This window comes from Amblyraja radiata, chromosome 34 (genome assembly GCF_010909765.2).
Source record: "Amblyraja radiata isolate CabotCenter1 chromosome 34, sAmbRad1.1.pri, whole genome shotgun sequence".
NCBI lineage: Eukaryota > Metazoa > Chordata > Chondrichthyes > Rajiformes > Rajidae > Amblyraja > Amblyraja radiata.
In genome coordinates, this window is record NC_045989.1 from 26,321,357 (window position 1) to 26,344,479 (window position 23,123).

The 23,123-nt window shown below is 41.7% G+C and overlaps 1 protein-coding gene and 1 long non-coding RNA gene across 3 annotated transcripts in view; one reads left to right on the forward strand and one right to left on the reverse strand.

The window, feature by feature from the left end:
• cfap161 (cilia and flagella associated protein 161) overlaps window positions 1-9,775 on the reverse strand; it is a 74,828-nt gene extending 65,053 nt beyond the window's left edge. Inside the window, exons 1-2 of the mRNA XM_033050584.1 lie at window positions 9,622-9,775; window positions 5,025-5,119 (exon numbers count right to left, since the gene is read on the reverse strand). The gene's annotated coding sequence lies outside the window, so the exon portion shown is untranslated. The remainder of the gene's footprint in view (window positions 1-5,024; window positions 5,120-9,621) is intronic.
• Window positions 8,207-13,092, forward strand: LOC116991712. Of its 2 annotated transcripts, none has more exons than XR_004416878.1 (2): window positions 8,207-8,409; window positions 12,468-13,092. It is a non-coding gene; the product is annotated as an uncharacterized LOC116991712 (long non-coding RNA). The 2 variants fall into 2 exon arrangements; XR_004416879.1 differs by lacking the exon at window positions 8,207-8,409 and adding an exon at window positions 9,638-9,703.
• Window positions 13,093-23,123: the final 10,031 nt, after the last annotated feature.

Below are 23,123 nucleotides of genomic sequence, written 5' to 3' on the forward strand. Positions count from 1 at the left end.
TCTAATTTGTAAATACCTAAATAAATGTTGTGGAGACAATCCATAAATATCTTGTAACTCCTGGAATAAAAGAAATTTTCCTTTTCTATACAGGTGTTCTATCCTTGTAATTCCTAAATCATCCCATTGTTTAAACCCCCCATCTAATATAGCAGGTTTAAACGATGGATTATTCATAATTGGTAATCTAAATGAGAGATTATCCAAGTGTAGAGTCTTAACTATTTGTTTCCAAATACGTCTATTATTATATATTATTAGGTTGTCTTTATAATATTTTTTTTGTACTTCCGTTGGTGCAAAAATTATCGAACCTACATTGAATGGTAGACAGTCCTCCTTTTCTATATTTAACCATGTCGGTTCATGATCCATATTTACCCACCAGAAATTCATATTCTTAATCTGAACAGCCCAAAAATAATATAAAAAGTTTGGAAGTGCTAATCCTCCATTTATCTTAGCTTTGCATAAATGTTTTTTATTTATTCTGTGATTTTTATAATCCCAAATAAAGCTATTGACAATATTATCAATTTTTTTAAAAAAAGTTTTCGGAAGAAAAAAAGGAATAGCCTGAAACAAATATAACAACTGCGGTAGAAATACCATCTTTATGGCACTTATTCTACCAATCATGGATATAGGCAGTGTTTTCCAATATAAAATATTTTTTCTAAGTTTATCTAATAGTTGAGGATAGTTGGATTTTATTAATGAGTTATGAGTTTTAGTTACGTTAATCCCTAAATATTTAAGTTTGTCTGTAACTACTTTTAATGGGTATTGTTGTAATGTATTAAGATTTATTCCTGTTATTGGCATAATCTCGCTTTTATCCCAATTAATCCTATACCCAGAAAATGCACCAAACTTAGTTATAATGTTTAGCAGGTTGGGAATACTAATTTCCGGTTTTGTAATATAAATCAAAACATCATCTGCATATAAAGAAATTTTATTAATTGTTGTATCAGTATTATAGCCATATATTTCAGGTTCAGATCTAATTTTTTCCGCCAATGGTTCTATCACCAATGCGAACAATAAGGGTGATAACGGACATCCCTGTCTGCATCCCCTAGAGAGTTTGAATTTGGCTGATAAAATTTGGTTAGTCAAAATTCTTGCCATAGGATTCGAGTATAAAATTCTTACCCATTTACAAAATCTATCCCCCAATTGAAACTTTTCCATTATATTTAATAAATACATCCATTCCACCTGATCAAACGCTTTTTCTGCATCTAGTGATATAACCGCTAGTTCCGTATCTCGTATTCTTTTTGAATATATAATATTAAACAAACGTCTGAGATTATGGGATGAGTAACGTTTTGGGATAAAACCTGTTTGATCATAATGTATTAATTTAGAGATCACTAAACTTAATCTCCTAGATAAGACCTTAGTTAATATTTTTTGGTCTGTATTTAAAAGGGCAATCGCTCTATATGATCCAGGATCTTCCAAATCCTTATCTACTTTAGGGATGAGTGTAATTGTGGATTCATTTAAAGATTCTGGTAATTTTCCTTGGTCATATGCATATCTATACATTATTTGTAATCTTGGGGAAATCAGATCTTGAAATTTTTTATAAAATTCTGCACTCAGGCCATCTGGGCCCGCTGCTTTTCCGTTCTTTAGCGAACTAATTGATTCTATAATATCTTTTACTGTTATTTCAGCATTTAACAATTCTCTACCTTCCTGATCTAAGCTATTGATTTGACATTCTTGTAAAAATATTTCCATACTATCTGTTTGTCCTGTTAGTTTTGACGAATAAAGATTTTTATAATATTGTAAAAATCTATCATTAATATCTTTTGGAGTAATTAATATACGCTGCCAGTTTTTTACAGATCTTTACCGAGGAATACATAGAAACATAGAAATTAGGTGCAGGAGTAGGCCATTCGGCCCTTCGAGCCTGCACCGCCATTCAATATGATCATGGCTGATCATCCAACTCAGTATCCCGTACCTGCCTTCTCTCCATACCCTCTGATCCCCTTAGCCACAAGGGCCACATCTAACTCCCTCTTAAATATAGCCAATGAACTGGCCTCGACTACCCTCTGTGGCAGAGAGTTCCAGAGATTCACCACTCTCTGTGTGAAAAAAGTTCTTCTCATCTCGGTTTTAAAGGATTTCCCTCTTATCCTTAAGCTGTGACCCCTTGTCCTGGACTTCCCCAACATCGGGAGCAATCTTCCTGCATCTAGCCTGTCCAACCCCTTAAGAATTTTGTAAATTTCTATAAGATCCCCTCTCAATCTCCTAAATTCTAGAGAGTATAAACCAAGTCTATCCAGTCTTTCTTCATAAGACAGTCCTGACATCCCAGGAATCAGTCTGGTGAACCTTCTCTGCACTCCCTCCATGGCAATAATGTCCTTCCTCAGATTTGGAGACCAAAACTGTACGAAATACTCCAGGTGTGGTCTCACCAAGACCCTGTACAACTGCAGTAGAACCTCCCTGCTCCTATACTCAAATCCTTTTGCTATGAAAGCTAACATACCATTCGCTTTCTTCACTGCCTGCTGCACCTGCATGCCTACTTTCAATGACTGATATACCATGACACCCAGGTCTCGCTGCATCTCCCCTTTTCCTAGTCGGCCACCATTTAGATAATAGTCTGCTTTCCTGTTTTTGCCACCAAAATGGATAACCTCACATTTATCCACATTATACTGCATCAGCCAAACATTTGCCCACTCACCCAGCCTATCCAAGTCACCTTGCAGTCTCCTAGCATCCTCCTCACAGCTAACCCTGCCCCCCAGCTTAGTGTCATCCGCAAACTTGGAGATATTGCCTTCAATTCCCTCATCCAGATCATTAATATATATTGTAAATAGCTGGGGTCCCAGCACTGAGCCTTGCGGTACCCCACTAGTCACTGCCTGCCATTGTGAAAAGGATCCGTTTACTCCTACTCTTTGCTTCCTGTTTGCCAGCCAGTTCTCTATCCACATCAATACTGAACCCCAAATGCCGTGACGGAACCCCCAATGCCGTCATTCCTGTTTGTTCTATCTATGTCCCATTGAGTCTCTCCTCAACTACCTATGTCCAAAAGAAACACAATTCAAGGCCACTGAATCTTTTCTAAAGGCTATAGTTTTCCAATTCTGGTGACATTTTCTTCTACACTATCAGATTCAGATTCAGATTCAATTTTAATTGTCATTGTCAGTGTACAGTACAGAGACAACGAAATGCATTTAGCATCTCCCTACAATCACATCTTTCCGGTGACATGACCAGAATTGTAGAGGGTGCTCAAGCCAACTTTGTTTACAAAAGTGCTGGAGTAACTCAGCGGGTTAAGCAGCATCTCTGGAGAAAAAGGATGGGTGACATTCTCACTTTGACAACACCCTTCTTCAGAGTGTTGTCAAAATGAGAATCTTAGTCTTGCATTCTATGCCTTGGCTCATTGAGCAAACCATCCATATACCTTTAGACCTATGCTGCTACCTTTGTGATATATGGAAATAAACTCCAAAGACGCTGTGTTCCTTCACGTCACAAAGTGTTGTCCTATTTAATTCCTTGCTTTGTTGCACCACCCAAATGCATGATCTCGCATTTCTTGGATTCAATTTCATTTGGTGTTTTTCTGCCCATCTGATCAGACCATCTATATCTTCCTATAGTCTGTGATTTTCCTCCTCACGTTCAATGACATTGCCACTGGTGGCATCACCTACAAACTTACTTGCAGATAAACCCACTACGTTTAGGATTACATCAATGTATATTACACAAAATAACTCGGTGATTGCAGGGATCAGTGCTGGGACCTCTGTTATTGTAATATACATTCATGATTTGGATGAAAATGTAATTAGCACAAACCATATTGACTAATCCTAATAACATTTCATAGCCCCTTTAGCTCTCCTAATTCTTTCTTTCCTGCTTCCTGTATATTCCTCAAACGCCATGTCTGATTTATTCTCAACATTACATATGCTTCCTTCTTCTTTCTGACTTAACTTCCAATATCTCTTGTCATCCAAGATTCCTGAACTTTGCCATCCTGATCTTTCATCCTCATGGAGACATGTTAATCCAGTAATCTAATCAACTAGTCCTTTGTCGGCTGTGGATTCACACTCTTCTCAAAACTCAATATTCTGAGACATAAAAAGCAAAGTGAAAACGGAAGATCTATTTCTCTATACAACACATATGTAACCAATGGGAGGCATAGATTAAACAACAGCAGATTTTAAGACTCACACGTTAGACGGGAGAGTCTTGAACCAGACAACACAACCTCAGAATAAAGTACTGGAGTAACTCAGCGGGTTAAGCAGCATCTCTGGAGAAAAAGGATGGGTGACATTCTTACTTTGACAGACTGTGGGGTCTGAAGAAGGATTTCGGCCCGAAACGTCACCTATTTCCTTCGCTCCATAGATGCTGCTGCACCCGCCGAGTTTCTCCAGTATTTTTGTGTACCTCAGAATAAAGGTCGCACCTTTAGAACAGAGGAGGAATTTCTTTAACTAAAGGGTTGTGAATCTGTAGAATTCATTGCCACAAATGGCCGTGGAGGCCAATTCATTATGTATTTTTAAAGCAGAGATTGATAATTTCTTGATTTGCAAGGGAGTCAAAGGTTACGGGGAGAAGGCAGTTGAATAGGGATGAGGGGGAAAGGTAGATCCTGCATGATCGAATGGAGCAGACTAGATGGCCTGAATGACCTAATTGTGCTCCTATGTCTTATGGCCTTGTGGACTTTTATAAATATGTTTGCACTGGGCCTTATCCAGAGAATGCTTTGTACAATCTGGAAATGTTTTTCTTTTTGTAACTGTGTTGCAGAATTGCAGCCACGTGAAGGCTGGTGGGAAACATGAATGAGGCAGCAACTGGTCAAACCTCTCACTCCCAGTAGCTCTCTCTTACACTCAATGTGTAGCCAACAACAGGAGCTTTTTTTGCAGTGCCATAGACTAATGAAACCGTATGAAAAGTGTGGATAAGGTGCTTACTGTTGTGATGTGCGGAGCTTCAGGGCAAAGATAGTTTGTAACCTAGAGTGGCTACACTCCTTCGTAGTCACCTCTACGCCTGGCAGCCAGCATCGCTGAAAGGATAATTAAAAAATAACATCCAAGGCCATGGGAAAAAAAAACAATTTTTAGTTGCGACTTTCTCGCTGATCCCATTCACGGAATCAGAACTGTCCGGAGCAACATCCGGAAGATTATGCGCAGCATATCTTAACTACTCACCTGCCTTCATTGAGTTGCAGTCTCTGGACCACTTCAACTTAGTGTTGGTGTGTACAGAGAGGGAGTGGGTCAGAGAGAGAGAGAGAGTGGGTCAGAGAGAGAGAATGGGTCAGAGAGAGAGAGAGAGAATATACTGCTTTCTGACAAAGGGATTCAATACTGGCAGAATAAAGAAGAAACATGGAACATCCTGTTCCTGCTTTCTCTTAAATTAGATTACATTCTAGCCATATCCCATCTGTCAAGTTGAAATGATCTGCTGTAGGTGCCGTCCAGCCCTTTCTTCGTATTCTGTACCTCTATTAGATTGTTGCTAAACCTATGCAACATTGAGAAGACAGGAAAACAACTCAAGTGTTGGAGTAAGACAGGCAGGATCTCTGGATAAAGAAATGGGTGACGTTTTGGGTCGAGACGTTTCTTCAGTCTGAAGAAGGGTCTCGACCCGAAACGTCACCCATTTCTTCTATCTCGAGATGCTGCCTGTCCCGCTGAATTACACCAACATTTTGTGTCTAACTTCGGTGTAAACCAGCATCTGCAGTTCCTTTCTATACATTTGGTATATGCAAGTGTGTGTGTGTGTGTGTGTGTGTGTGTGTGTGTGTGTGTGTGTGTGTGTGTGTGTGTGTGTGTGTGTGTGTGTGTGTGTGTGTGTGTGTGTGTGTGTGTGTATACACACACTGAACTTTTTTTTCTAATTTATTATATTTACAGTGTTCTATGTTTATATATTCTGTTGCAAGTAAGAATGTCATTGTTCTATCCGGGACATATGACAATAAAACACTCTTGACTCCTAATATGTTTAGCTTTTGCATTGCAGCCTGTTCTTGTAAATGAGCATACACCTTCACATTCACAGACATGGTTTCAATTGAATGTAAGAAGCGGACCAAGGCAACAACTTCATGCACCACTTTAAAACATTGACCTTCACCACTCACTAATTGTTAGAAACTGCTCCCTTATTTTAAGTAACACAGAAAGTAAAGGATGTGGAATTAATTTTAAAATTGATATGGTGTGGAACTGTGAAATCATTGTTTCAAATATTTTGATTACCGCCAGAGAAATGAGTAACATTTTAATATGAAGAGCAATGTAAAATAAAAATCCCTGCCCTTTGTCCTAGTAACTGTTAGCAATCTCTGATTACCATGTTTTACTGTATATGGCTGGTAAAAAATAAATCAAAGAAATAAAACTAGTTTGAACAGATAGGTTTACAGATTGAGGCAGTGCTATAGGAACTCTGGTAAATTTCATGGGATTTAAAAATAAAAGTTAAAACCATAAACCTGACTACGAACATGGGTAATTTAGTCATTTTTTTATAACGCTTTAATAACGTGTAACTAAATGAACAGCGTAGATTTTACTGCAGAGCTTTGTGTGTTGGGAGCAGGTGCAGTCCCTTCAAGCCTTCAAGTTAACATATGATGAGCTTTTGCAGGCACTAGGCCTGTACTCGCTGGAGTTTAGAAGGCTGAGCAGGGACCTCATTGAAACTTACCGATTAGTGAAAGGCCTGGATAGAGTGGATGTGGAGAGGATATTTCCACTAGTGGGAGAGTCTAGGACCAGAGGCCATAGTCTCAGAATAAAAGAACATATCTTTAGAAACAAGATGAGAAGGAATGTCTTTAGTTAGAGGGCGATCTGTGGAATTCATTGCCACAGACAGCTGTGGAGGCCAAGTCAATGGATATTTTTAAAGCGTAGATTGACAGATCCTTGATTAGTAAGGGTGAGAGGGAGCGATATATCAGCCATGATTGGATGGTGGAGTAGACTTGATGGGCCGAATTGCCTAATTCTGCTCCTATCGTTATGAACTTATGAGCATCTGCTGCGTCCCAATGGGCAAATAACATTAATCACCTTCCAGGATAATTGGCATCTATTGCAAAGGCCAGTTACAAAATATTAAGCACAGAGACTTGAGTAGTTCAGTATTCGTTAACAAACACCTAACGGACCTCTTTGGCTTTGTACTAGTTGATATGGCTGATGTGTTCTTCCAGTCTCCCCTCACCCTCCCCAATCTAATCAGCTTTCAAAACTCCCGTCCTTGAACCTGGCCATTTACAATCTGTTTCCTCTTGAATGATCTCGGGTGTTTTGTGGATCCCCAGATGGTGCTTCTCTATATGGAGCTCCTCATTTGAAACCATCTAATCAGATTCACCCAGGTTCAATCCTGAACCATTACATCAGTTATATTTTAGGTGATTGTGATCATGCAAAGTAACTTTCATTATTTATCTTAACCTGGCTGTAACCTTGTATGTGGGTGACCATAAGGTCCTCCCTCTGGAATGCCTGTCCATGTGGATGATATTATCTGTGCCTGGTTCCAATACAAAGCTAGAGAGGCATCTGTAATGGCTTTCCTTCCATACCCAGCAGAGTTCCTCTAGATTTACCAAAGATCTACCTCGAATCTCCCCTTTATCTCAATTGTACGTTGTCTAGTCACAAACTCCAATTCTCCAGTAACCTCAGAACTCTGACTGGTTCCACTGCTCACCTGACATGCATTCATCGATGGGCAGAAAGTTCCTTCAATTAAATAATGGGAAGACTGGAACCATTGTTTTGCCACACTATTTAATCTCCATCCAGTTATTACATCCTCCTTGCATCTGTCTGAAGTGAATTGTAGAGTTTATGGAGGGTGGAAGGTTAGAGTCATAATGGGAGGCTTGAAAGGAAAACTCTTTTTTCCTGGAGTACAGGAGGCTGTGTTGACCTTACAGAAGTTGACCACATCATGAGGGGCATAGATAATGCCACTGTCTTTTCGTAGGGTAGAGGAGTTTAAAACTTGTTCACAGCCGAAATGTAGAGGAATGGGGAAACATAGCAAGATCCCACCAACACCCTCATTGGTTTGATTTTACTGTTGATTCATCAACATCCTCCATGACATATATGTTCTCAACAATAACTGTACCTGATGTAGCGCAGAATTTATGCTGATGATCTTCAATAAAGCCTGCACCGAGATTGTTCAGTGGATGTCAGTGATCCCTTAAAGCCACGAACCAACAAAACTGCAACTGTCCATTCTGCTTTAAGAAAATGAAGAGAAGAATGCATTTGGATAATACCTTTCAGAACGTTGGGACCTTCCAAGGTAGTTTGTAGATAATGTTGTTTTATTAAAGGTGTTTGCTGTTGTAATTAAAGAAATATAGCTACCAGTTTACATGCAGTGAGGTTCCGCAAACAGTGATATGATAAGGACCACCTGTTGTACTGATGTTGATTGCAGGCATGATATTAGATTTTACCAATGGAAGTGTCATTGGGAATTACTTGATGCCAATGGAAGTATGGCATGTAAAAAGATTGCTAGTCCAACTCAACTCAGAGCCGTTGAATTTCTGACTTGAATCTTCAACTCCCTCTTTCCCAGCAAAAGAGAAGATCAAGTGGGCAAAAAATATTTTATTGCAATGTAGCTTTACAATGGTACAACCTTATAGTTGGTCCGTTTAATATCATTATAATAACGGGGCAATCTCTGTAAACTAGGTCTACCTGATCTTACAGCTTCTCTTCTTCATAAACTGCGATGAAGGTAAGAGATCATTAATAACAACGTTCTATAGTTTATGATCACCTAATAATATTCAAGTGGCAGAGCTGGTAGAGCCGTTGCCTCACAGATGCTGGTTCAATCCTGACCTTGACGGCTGTGTCTGGGGGATTTGCACTTTCTCCTTGTGATCACGTTATACCCCAGGTACTCCAGTTTCCTCCCACATCTCAAAGACCTGAGGGTTGGTAGGCTGATGAGCCAATGTAAATTATCATTAGTGTTTTCGTGAGTGATAGAATCTTGGGGGAATGTCGGGAAAATGGGAATAATATAGGATTAGTTGAAGATTGACATGGACTCAATGGGCCAAAAGGCCTGTTTTCATGCTGTAGTTCTCTATAACTCCAGGTGTCTAGCCCACGTCCAGCATCCTGTTACAATTATACAGCATGCTATGGTGAGTTCTTTTTTTTCAGATTGTGTATCTATTAAAAAGGAATGTTTTCCTGGTTTCCTCACAGCTATGGCATCCCAGACCAATTGTTATTCCCAGTTCTTAAAATACTGAAAGCATTTGGCCAATTCCCAGAAATTCTTTCAAACTGTTTCATTGTGATCACTGAATGTCAACGGAAAAGCTAGAAGGTTTTGCTGCAATGTGTTTGTGTAATTTACAGATATCCATTGAGACCAGTTTACATGAAATGAAAACCTTTTAGTCCCTCAAATTACACTGTAGTGACAGTTAAATTAATATTTGTTGCAATTACTTTGCGAAGGGAAACAGTCATAAAACGTACAGACCTCACCCCATCGGAATGGATGTGCTGCTATGCCTGATACTTCTGAGTTCTTGGACAATTTCCTGGCACTCATAAAAAGCATGGTCCGTTTAGGTGGGGAGACTTCACCTGGATTGAAAGAGTAAAGGAGAGGTAGCCAATATAAAGAAATATGGGGGTGGGGCAAGAACTGGCAAGCAATAGATGGAAAGACAGTGCTGGAGTAACTCAGCGTGTCATGCAGCATCTCTGGAGTACATGGACACAGGACATTTAGGGTCAGAACCCTTCTTCAGAACTGACCTAAACATCACCTATCTGTTCAAGGATGTTGCCTGACCCGCTGAGTTACTCCAGCATTTTGTGTCTTTTCTCAGTGAACCAGCATCTGCAGTTCCTTGTTTCTACTAACCAATAGGCAGATTGAGGAGAGGAGGGGTTGATTGGCTGGTAGTCAGGTGGGGGGAGGGAAGGGTGGAAATAGCGAGAGAGGCTGAGAGATGGGGGCAAAAGGTGCTGCAGATGATGGAATCTGATGGGACAGGAAGATGAAGCATGGAACCAAATTAGAGAGATAGTGGGCAGAGGAGAAGTGTGGAGGGAGGGAACCCACTGTGTGGGTGAGGAGAGGAGAGTGATTGGGTTATTGACTCCTGGGCAATGTTTATCCATTGACTAACATGATTGCAATAGACTACAGGCCTGTTGTTGTTTGTGGGATCTTAGAAACATAGAAAATACGTACAGGAGGAGGCCATTCGGTCCTTCGAGCCTGCACCACCATTCATTGTGATCATGGCTGATCATCCACAATCAGTAACCCGTGTTGTCAGTTCTCCCCATATCCCTTGATTCCGCTAGCTCCTAGAGCTCTATCTAACTCTCTTTTAAATTCATCCAGTGAATTGGCCTCTACTGCCTTCTGTGGCAGGGAATTCCACAAATTCACAACTCTCTGGATGAAAAAGATTTTTCTCTTCTCAGTTTTAAATGGCCTCTTCTTTATTCTTAGACTGTGGACTTAGACACATATTGCTATGTGAAATTTGCCGCTACATTTCTACATTACAGCAGCAACTACGCACTTAAGTACATTATTATTGGGTATAAAGATCCTCATGCCATGGAAGGCCTGAAAAGTACATGTCTATCTCACTGGTCACGAAAAAGGCTATAAAGTGCCTGGTCAGGAGATGAGGTGCTGCCACTAAGTAGAATTCTCACTTCATTTGAGACACATTAATGCCACTGGCGAAAGGTTATATTGTAGAAACATGGAACTGCAGATGCTGGTTATTACACAAAAGGACATAAAGTGCTGCAGTAACACAGCAGACCAGGCAGCATCTCTGGAGAACATGGATAGATGACGTTTTGGGTCGGGACCCTTCTTCAGACTTGCTGTTGCTAGAATAAGTTGGCCGTAGAATGTTTGAGCTAACAAAATCCATTACTTACTGTATGTACAATACCATAAACTACTTTGCGCGGGGAAGTTGCTTAATTATCATGTTGGCCAGCGATACAGGTAGCATCTCTGGAGAGAAAGAATGGGTGACGTTTCGGGTCGAGACCCTTCTTCAGTAATTCTGTTAATCAATAATCAGCCTCCTGGAGATTGGGTCTTTGGGCAAACCACGTCGGAGAATTGTCAGTGGAAACTGTGGTCTTAACACTCCGTGCTGGAAGAGGTCAGCCTCTACCAACTTGGAGAGTCCATGCCATTTCTGGGCCATTGATCTGGTCCTTTAAGGAACACGTTCCCTAGGATTCTACCGTAATGGTGCTTGAGTAGCAAACCCTGCCTGAAATTGCTTCATAAGCTGCTAGGTTTCCATCCTTACAGTCACTTCCCCTACTCTCACCATAATCCAGCCACAGTCACAATCTTGTCTACACATGGTTAGGCAAACTAGTCTCACCACATGGAACTATTCACTGGGTCAAAAGCTAAACCTGTTTCCTCATTATGCCTGAAACAAAAATATTATCTCCAGTTTGTCCTATCAGGACTCATACATGAAAGATTAAAACTAAACCTCCCAACTTGATTTCCATTCCTGTCCATGAATGACCAAGGATCTATTTCCTTATGATATAAAGCCATTCAGGTGCCCCATGGAGCTCAATACAGCACACACGTAGATAATAAGGTTAAAAAGCAGCACCTCAGAGGTAGTAACTTCAGAATTACTCCCCAAGCTATGAACTAAAAACTACAGAAATGGATGCCTAAGTAATTTCCATACCCCTCTGAGACTTGCTAACATGAGTCATCCAGATTAGGTTTGGCAACAAGGAGACCAGCAATTCTATGGGGACCAAGGGATGAGATGATGCCTTTAGTCCTGGCAGTGGACGAATGCTGGAGGCAGCACCAGTATATTTGTCCATCTTCTGGAAAAAATGTCAGGCACTGGGCTGGAGCAGGATTGAAATTGGTTTGGAGGTTAATTGGCTTAGGTAAAAAAATTGTCCCTAGTGTGACAATAGGTGCAGGAGTAGGCCATTCGGCCCTTCGAGCCAGCACTGCCATTCAACGTGATCATGGCTGATCATCCACAATCAGTACCCTGTTCCTGCCTTCTCCCCATATCCCTTGACTCTGCTATCTTCAAGAGCTCTATCTAACTCTCTCTTGAAAGCATCCAGAGAATCTGCCTCCACTGCTTTCTGAGGTAGAGAATTCACAACTCTGTAGGATAGAGTTAGTGTACGAGGTGATCGCTGGTCGCCTCTGGACTGACTCGGGGGGTTAAGGGTCTGTTTGTATCTCTAAAGTAAAGTCTGAAGTAAAGTCTAAAGTAACGGTGCTTTTGTTGAAACATATTAAATTCTGATGGGGCTTGAACATTGTTTCCATTCTAGGATGTTTAGGATGGATGGCCATGATCTCAAAATAAGTGGCTTTTCAGGAGAGAATGAAAAGATATTTCTTCACACAGAGAGTACTGACTCTTTGGAATTCATTAGCAACGCGAGCAAAAATACTCAGTGCCATTCTAACACACATGAATGCAAGAGGCTACAGAGAATAGTGAACTGGGCCAGGTCCATCGTGGGCACAGCCTCCCAGCATCAAAAGCATCTACATGAGGTATTGCCTTAAGAAGTTGGCATTTATCATCAATGACCCTCACCATCCAGGCTGTGCACCAGGTATAGAAGGTTGAAGTCCCACACCACCAGGTTCAGGAACAGTTACTTTCCTACAACTATGAGGATGTTGAATCAACCTGCACAACCCAAGCAATGGAACTCTAAGCACCACCTCTTGCGCTGCCATAGCCTTGCTTTGTTTCCAATAGTGCTCCACCCTAATATCTTGTTCTTTTGCATTCTCCGTTTCATTGTCTTGCAGAATTTAATGTACGATTTATGGATAATTTGTGCTTTTGAGTGTTGTCTGAGTCTGTGTGTCTATGATGCTGCTGCAAACAGGATTTTCATTGCATCTCACCATACTTATGACAATAAACTCCAACTGACCTGATTTGAGTATCCAAAATAGAGATCAATCGATGTTTGCATATTAAGGGAATCAACTTGTGCGTGCGTGCGTGCGTGCGTGTGTGTGTAGAGAGGTTGTGGAGGAACTAGTGCAGGGAAAATAATACTGACACTCCTGTGTGCTGGAGTAACCCAGTGGGTCAGGCAGCTACACTGGAGGATAAGGACAGGGACTTTTCGGTTGGGACCCTTCCTCAGACTGTTAGAGGGCTCAGACACTCGGCCATCAGGTCTTTGACGCATCCTAGCTGTCGATCAGTAGACCACTGCACCAGTAGACCACCGCCCAGTAGACCACTGCACCAGTAGACCACTGCACTATACACCACTACACTGTACACCACTACACTGTACACCACTACACTGTACACCACTACACTACACTATACACCACTACACTACACTATACACCACTACACTACACTATACACCACTACACTGTACACCACTACACTGTACACCACTACACTGTACACCACTACACTGTACACCACTACACTGTACACCACTACACTGTACACCACTACACTGTACACCACTACACTGTACACCACTACACTGTACACCACTACACTGTACACCACTACACTGTACACCACTACACTGTACACCACTACACTATACACCACTACACTACACTATACACCACTACACTGTACACCACTACACTGCACTATACACCACTACACTGTACACCACTACACTACACTATACACCACTACACTGTACACCACTACACTGCACTATACACCACTACACTGTACACCACTACACTACACTATACACCACTACACTGTACACCACTACACTACACTATACACCACTACACTGTACACCACTACACTGCACTATACACCACTACACTGTACACCACTACACTGCACTATACACCACTACACTGTACACCACTACACTACACTATACACCACTACACTGTACACCACTACACTACACTATACACCACTACACTGTACACCACTACACTACACTATACACCACTACACTGTACACCACTACACTACACTGTACACCACTACACTACACTATACACCACTACACTGTACACCACTACACTACACTATACACCACTACACTGTACACCACTACACTACACTGTACACCACTACACTGTACACCACTACACTGTACACCACTACACTGTACACCACTACACTGTACACCACTACACTGTACACCACTACACTGTACACCACTACACTGTACACCACTACACTACACTATACACCACTACACTGTACACCACTACACTACACTATACACCACTACACTGTACACCACTACACTACACTATACACCACTACACTGTACACCACTACACTGCACTATACACCACTACACTGTACACCACTACACTACACTATACACCACTACACTGTACACCACTACACTACACTATACACCACTACACTGTACACCACTACACTGCACTATACACCACTACACTGTACACCACTACACTGCACTATACACCACTACACTGTACACCACTACACTACACTATACACCACTACACTGTACACCACTACACTACACTATACACCACTACACTGTACACCACTACACTACACTATACACCACTACACTGTACACCACTACACTACACTGTACACCACTACACTACACTATACACCACTACACTGTACACCACTACACTACACTATACACCACTACACTGTACACCACTACACTACACTGTACACCACTACACTGTACACCACTACACTGTACACCACTACACTGTACACCACTACACTGTACACCACTACACTGTACACCACTACACTGTACACCACTACACTGTACACCACTACACTACACTATACACCACTACACTGTACACCACTACACTACACTATACACCACTACACTGTACACCACTACACTGTACACCACTACACTGTACACCACTACACTACACTGTACACCACTACACTGTACACCACACTATACACCACTACACTGTACACCACTACACTGTACACCACTACACTGTACTATACACCACTACACTGTACACCACTACACTACACTGTACACCACTACACTGTATTTAAGAGGGAGTTAGATGTGGCCCTTGTGGCTAAGGGGATCAGAGGGTATGGAGAGAAGGCAGGTACGGGATACTGAGTTGGATGATCAGCCATGATCATATTGAATGGCGGTGCAGGCTCGAAGGGCCGAATGGCCTACTCCTGCACCTAATTTCTATGTTTCTATGTACACCACTACACTACACGGTACACCACTACACTGTACACCACTACACTGTACACCACTACACTACACTGTACACCACTACACTATACACCACTACACTATACACCACTACACTGTACACCACTACACTGTACACCACTACATTGTACACCACTACACTGTACACCACTACACTGTACACCACTACACTGTACACCACTACACTGTACACCACTACACTGTACACCACTACACTACACTATACACCACTACACTACACTATACACCACTACACTACACTATACACCACTACACTATACACCACTACACTGTACACCACTACACTATACACCACTACACTGTACACCACTACACTACACACCACTACACTGTACACCACTACACTACACTATACACCACTACACTGTACACCACTACACTACACTATACACCACTACACTATACACCACTACACTGTACACCACTACACTATACACCACTACACTATACACCACTACACTATACACCACTACACTACACTATACACCACTACACTACACTATACACCACTACACTACACTATACACCACTACACTGTACACCACTACACACCACTACACTACACTATACACCACTACACTATACACCACTACACTACACTACACTACACACCACTCCACTCCACTACACTACACTGTACACCACTACACTGTACACCACTACACTATACACCACTACACTACACTGTACACCACTACACTACACTGTACACCACTGCACTATACACCACTGCACTATACACCACTGCACTATACGCCACTGCACTATACGCCACTGCACTATACGCCACTGCACTATACGCCACTGCACTATACGCCACTGCACTATACACCACTGCACTATACACCACTGCACTATACACCACTACACTACACTATAGACCACTACACTACACCACTACACTATACACCACTACACACCACTACACTATACACCACTACACTACACTATACACCACTACACTACACTACACACCACTACACTACACTACACACCACTACACTACACACCACTACACTACACTATACACCACTACACTATACACCACTACACTATACACCACTACACTATACACCACTACACTACACTATACACCACTACACTATACTATACACCACTACACTACACTATACACCACTACACTACACTATACACCACTACACTACACTACACACCACTACACTATACACCACTACACTGTACTACACTACACTACACTGTACACCACTACACTGTACACCACTACACTACACTATACACCACTACACTACACTATACACCACTACACTACACTATACACCACTACACTACACTGTACACCACTACACTACACTGTACACCACTACACTACACTGTACACCACTACACTACACTGTACACCACTACACTACACTGTACACCACTACACTGTACACCACTACACTACACTATACACCACTACACTACACTATACACCACTACACTACACTATACACCACTACACTACACTATACACCACTACACCACTACACTACTACACTATACACCACTACACTACACTATACACCACTACACTACACTATACACCACTACACTATACACCACTACACTACACTATAGACCACTACACTACACCACTACACTATACACCACTACACTACTACACTATACACCACTACACTACACTATACACCACTACACTACACTATACACCACTACACTACACTATACACCACTACACTATACACTACACTACACTATACACCACTACACTGTACACCACTACACTACACTGTACACCACTACACTATACACCACTACACTATACACCACTACACTACACTATACACCACTACACTACACTATACGCCACTACACTGTACACCACTACACTGTACACCACTACACTACACTATACACCACTACACTGTACACCACTACACTATACACCACTACACTGTACACCACTACACTATACACCACTACACTATACACCACTACACTACACTATACACCACTACACTACACTATAGACCACTACACTACACCACTACACTGTACACCACTACACTACACTATACACCACTACACTATACACCACTACACTGTACACCACTACACTATACACCACTACACTGTACACCACTACACTGTACACCACTACACTACACTGTACACCACTACACTACACTGTACACCACTACACTATACTATACACCACTACACTATACACCACTACACTACACTACACTGTACACCACTACACTACACTGTACACCACTACACTACACTGTACACCACTACACTGTACACCACTACACTACACTATACACCACTACACTATACACCACTACACTATACACCACTACACTGTACACCACTACACTATACACCACTACACTACACTGTACACCACTACACTGTACACCACTACACTACACTATACACCACTACACTATACACCACTACACTATACACCACTACACTATACACCACTACACTGTACACCACTACACTACACTGTACACCACTACACTATACACCACTACACTATACACCACTACACTATACACCACTACACTACACTATACACCACTACACTACACTATACACCACTACACTACACTATACACCACTACACTACACTGTACACCACTACACTGTACACCACTACACTATACACCACTACACTATACACCACTACACTATACACCACTACACTACACTATACACCACTACACTACACTATACACCACTACACTACACTGTACACCACTACACTGTACACCACTACACTACACTATACACCACTACACTGTACACCACTACACTACACTGTACACCACTACACTGTACACCACTACACTACACTGTACACCACTACACTATACACCACTACACTATACACCACTACACTACACTACACTACACTGTACACCACTACACTACACTGTACACCACTACACTGTACACCACTACACTGTACACCACTACACTACACTGTACACCACTACACTACACTATACACCACTACACTATACACCACTACACTATACACCACTACACTATACACCACTACACTATACACCACTACACTATACACCACTACACTACACTATACACCACTACACTACACTATACACCACTACACTACACTACACTGTACACCACTACACTGTACACCACTACACTATACACCACTACACTATACACCACTACACTACACTGTACACCACTACACTACACTGTACACCACTACACTACACTATACACCACTACACTATACACCACTACACTACACTGTACACCACTACACTATACTGTACACCACTACACTACACTGTACACCACTACACTACACTGTACACCACTACACTACACTGTACACCACTACACTATACTGTACACCACTACACTACACTATACACCACTACACTATACTGTACACCACTACACTATACTGTACACCACTACACTACACTATACACCACTACACTACACTGTACACCACTACACTACACTATACACCACTACACTACACTATACACCACTACACCACTACACTACTACACTATACACCACTACACTACACTATACACCACTACACTATACACCACTACACTATACACCACTACACTACACTATAGACCACTACACTACACCACTACACTATACACCACTACACTACTACACTATACACCACTACACTACACTATACACCACTACACTACACTATACACCACTACACTATACACTACACTACACTATACACCACTACACTGTACACCACTACACTACACTATACACCACTACACTATACACCACTACACTACACTATACACCACTACACTACACTATACACCACTACACTACACTGTACACCACTACACTGTACACCACTACACTGTACACCACTACACTGTACACCACTACACTGTACACCACTACACTACACTATACACCACTACACTATACACCACTACACTGTACACCACTACACTGTACACCACTACACTGTACACCACTACACTGTACACCACTACACTACACTGTACACCACTACACTACACTGTACACCACTACACTATACACCACTACACTATACACCACTACACTACACTACACTACACTGTACACCACTACACTGTACACCACTACACTACACTATACACCACTACACTATACACCACTACACTATACACCACTACACTATACACCACTACACTATACACCACTACACTATACACCACTACACTATACACCACTACACTATACACCACTACACTACACTGTACACCACTACACTGTACACCACTACACTACACTATACACCACTACACTATACACCACTACACTATACACCACTACACTATACACCACTACACTATACACCACTACACTACACTGTACACCACTACACTATACACCACTACACTATACACCACTACACTACACTATACACCACTACACTACACTATACACCACTACACTACACTGTACACCACTACACTGTACACCACTACACTATACACCACTACACTATACACCACTACACTATACACCACTACACTACACTATACACCACTACACTATACACCACTACACTACACTGTACACCACTACACTACACTATACACCACTACACTGTACACCACTACACTGTACACCACTACACTACACTGTACACCACTACACTATACACCACTACACTATACACCACTACACTACACTACACTGTACACCACTACACTACACTGTACACCACTACACTGTACACCACTACACTACACTGTACACCACTACACTGTACACCACTACACTACACTATACACCACTACACTATACACCACTACACTATACACCACTACACTATACACCACTACACTATACACCACTACACTATACACCACTACACTACACTATACACCACTACACTACACTATACACCACTACACTACACTGTACACCACTACACTACACTATACACCACTACACTATACACCACTACACTACACTGTACACCACTACACTACACTATACACCACTACACTACACTATACACCACTACACTACACTGTACACCACTACACTACACTGTACACCACTACACTACACTGTACACCACTACACTATACACCACTACACTATACTGTACACCACTACACTACACTGTACACCACTACACTACACTATACACCACTACACTACACTATACACTACACTGTACACCACTACACTACACACCACTACACTACACTATACACTACACTATACACCACTACACTGTACACCACTACACTATACACCACTACACTACACTGTACACCACTACACTACACTATACACTACACTGTACACCACTACACTACACTATACACCACTACACTACACTATACACTACACTATACACCACTACACTATACACCACTACACTACACTGTACACCACTACACTACACTGTACACCACTACACTACACTATACACCACTACACTATACACCACTACACTACACTATACACCACTACACTATACTGTACACCACTACACTACACTGTACACCACTACACTATACTGTACACCACTACACTACACTATACACCACTACACTATACTGTACACCACTACACTACACTGTACACCACTACACTACACTGTACACCACTACACTACACTATACACCACTACACTACACTATACACTACACTACACTATACACTACACTGTACACCACTACACTACACTATACACCACTACACTACACTATACACTACACTATACACCACTACACTGTACACCACTACACTATACACCACTACACTACACTGTACACCACTACACTACACTATACACCACTACACTACACTATACACTACACTGTACACCACTACACTACACTATACACCACTACACTACACTATACACTACACTATACACCACTACACTATACACCACTACACTACACTGTACACCACTACACTACACTATACACCACTACACTATACACCACTACACTACACTATACACCACTACACTATACTGTACACCACTACACTATACTGTACACCACTACACTACACTGTACACCACTACACTATACACCACTACACTACACTATACACCACTACACTACACTGTACACCACTACACTACACTGTACACCACTACACTACACTATACACCACTACACTACACTATACACTACACTATACACCACTACACTACACTATACACCACTACACTACACTATACACTACACTGTACACCACTACACTACACTATACACCACTACACTACACTATACACTACACTATACACCACTACACTATACACCACTACACTACACTGTACACCACTACACTACACTACACACCACTACACTATACACCACTACACTACACTATACACCACTACACTATACTGTACACCACTACACTACACTGTACACCACTACACTACACTGTACACCACTACACTATACTGTACACCACTACACTATACTGTACACCACTACACTACACTGTACACCACTACACTGTACACCACTACACTACACTGTACACCACTACACTACACTGTACACCACTACACTACACTATACACCACTACACTATACACCACTACACTATACTGTACACCACTACACTACACTGTACACCACTACACTACACTACACTGTACACCACTACACTACACTATACACCACTACACTGTACACCACTACACTACACTGTACACCACTACACTACACTATACACCACTACACTATACACCACTACACTATACTGTACACCACTACACTACACTGTACACCACTACACTACACTATACACCACTACACTGTACACCACTACACTGTACACCACTACACTACACTGTACACCACTACACTACACTATACACCACTACACTATACACCACTACACTGTACACCACTACACTACACTGTACACCACTACACTACACTATACACCACTACACTGTACACCACTACACTACACTGTACACCACTACACTACACTATACACCACTACACTATACACCACTACACTACACTATACACCACTACACTGTACACCACTACACTACACTGTACACCACTACACTACACTGTACACCACTACACTACACTGTACACCACTACACTATACACCACTACACTACACTATACACCACTACACTACACTATACACCACTACACTATACACCACTACACTATACACCACTACACTACACTATACACCACTACACTACACTATACACCACTACACTATACACCACTACACTGTACACCACTACACTACACTGTACACCACTACACTACACTATACACCACTACACTGTACACCACTACACTACACTGTACACCACTACACTACACTATACACCACTACACTATACACCACTACACTACACTATACACCACTACACTGTACACCACTACACTACACTATACACCACTACACTACACTATACACCACTACACTACACTATACACCACTACACTACACTATACACCACTACACTACACTATACACCACTACACTATACACCACTACACTACACTATACACCACTACACTACACTATACACCACTACACTGTACACCACTACACTACACTATACACCACTACACTACACTGTACACCACTACACTACACTGTACACCACTACACTACACTTTTACACTATTACACACCTTTTACATCATTGACCTCAGTCTCCGCCTACCGCCGGAAACCCCGCCCCCTGGAGGTGCC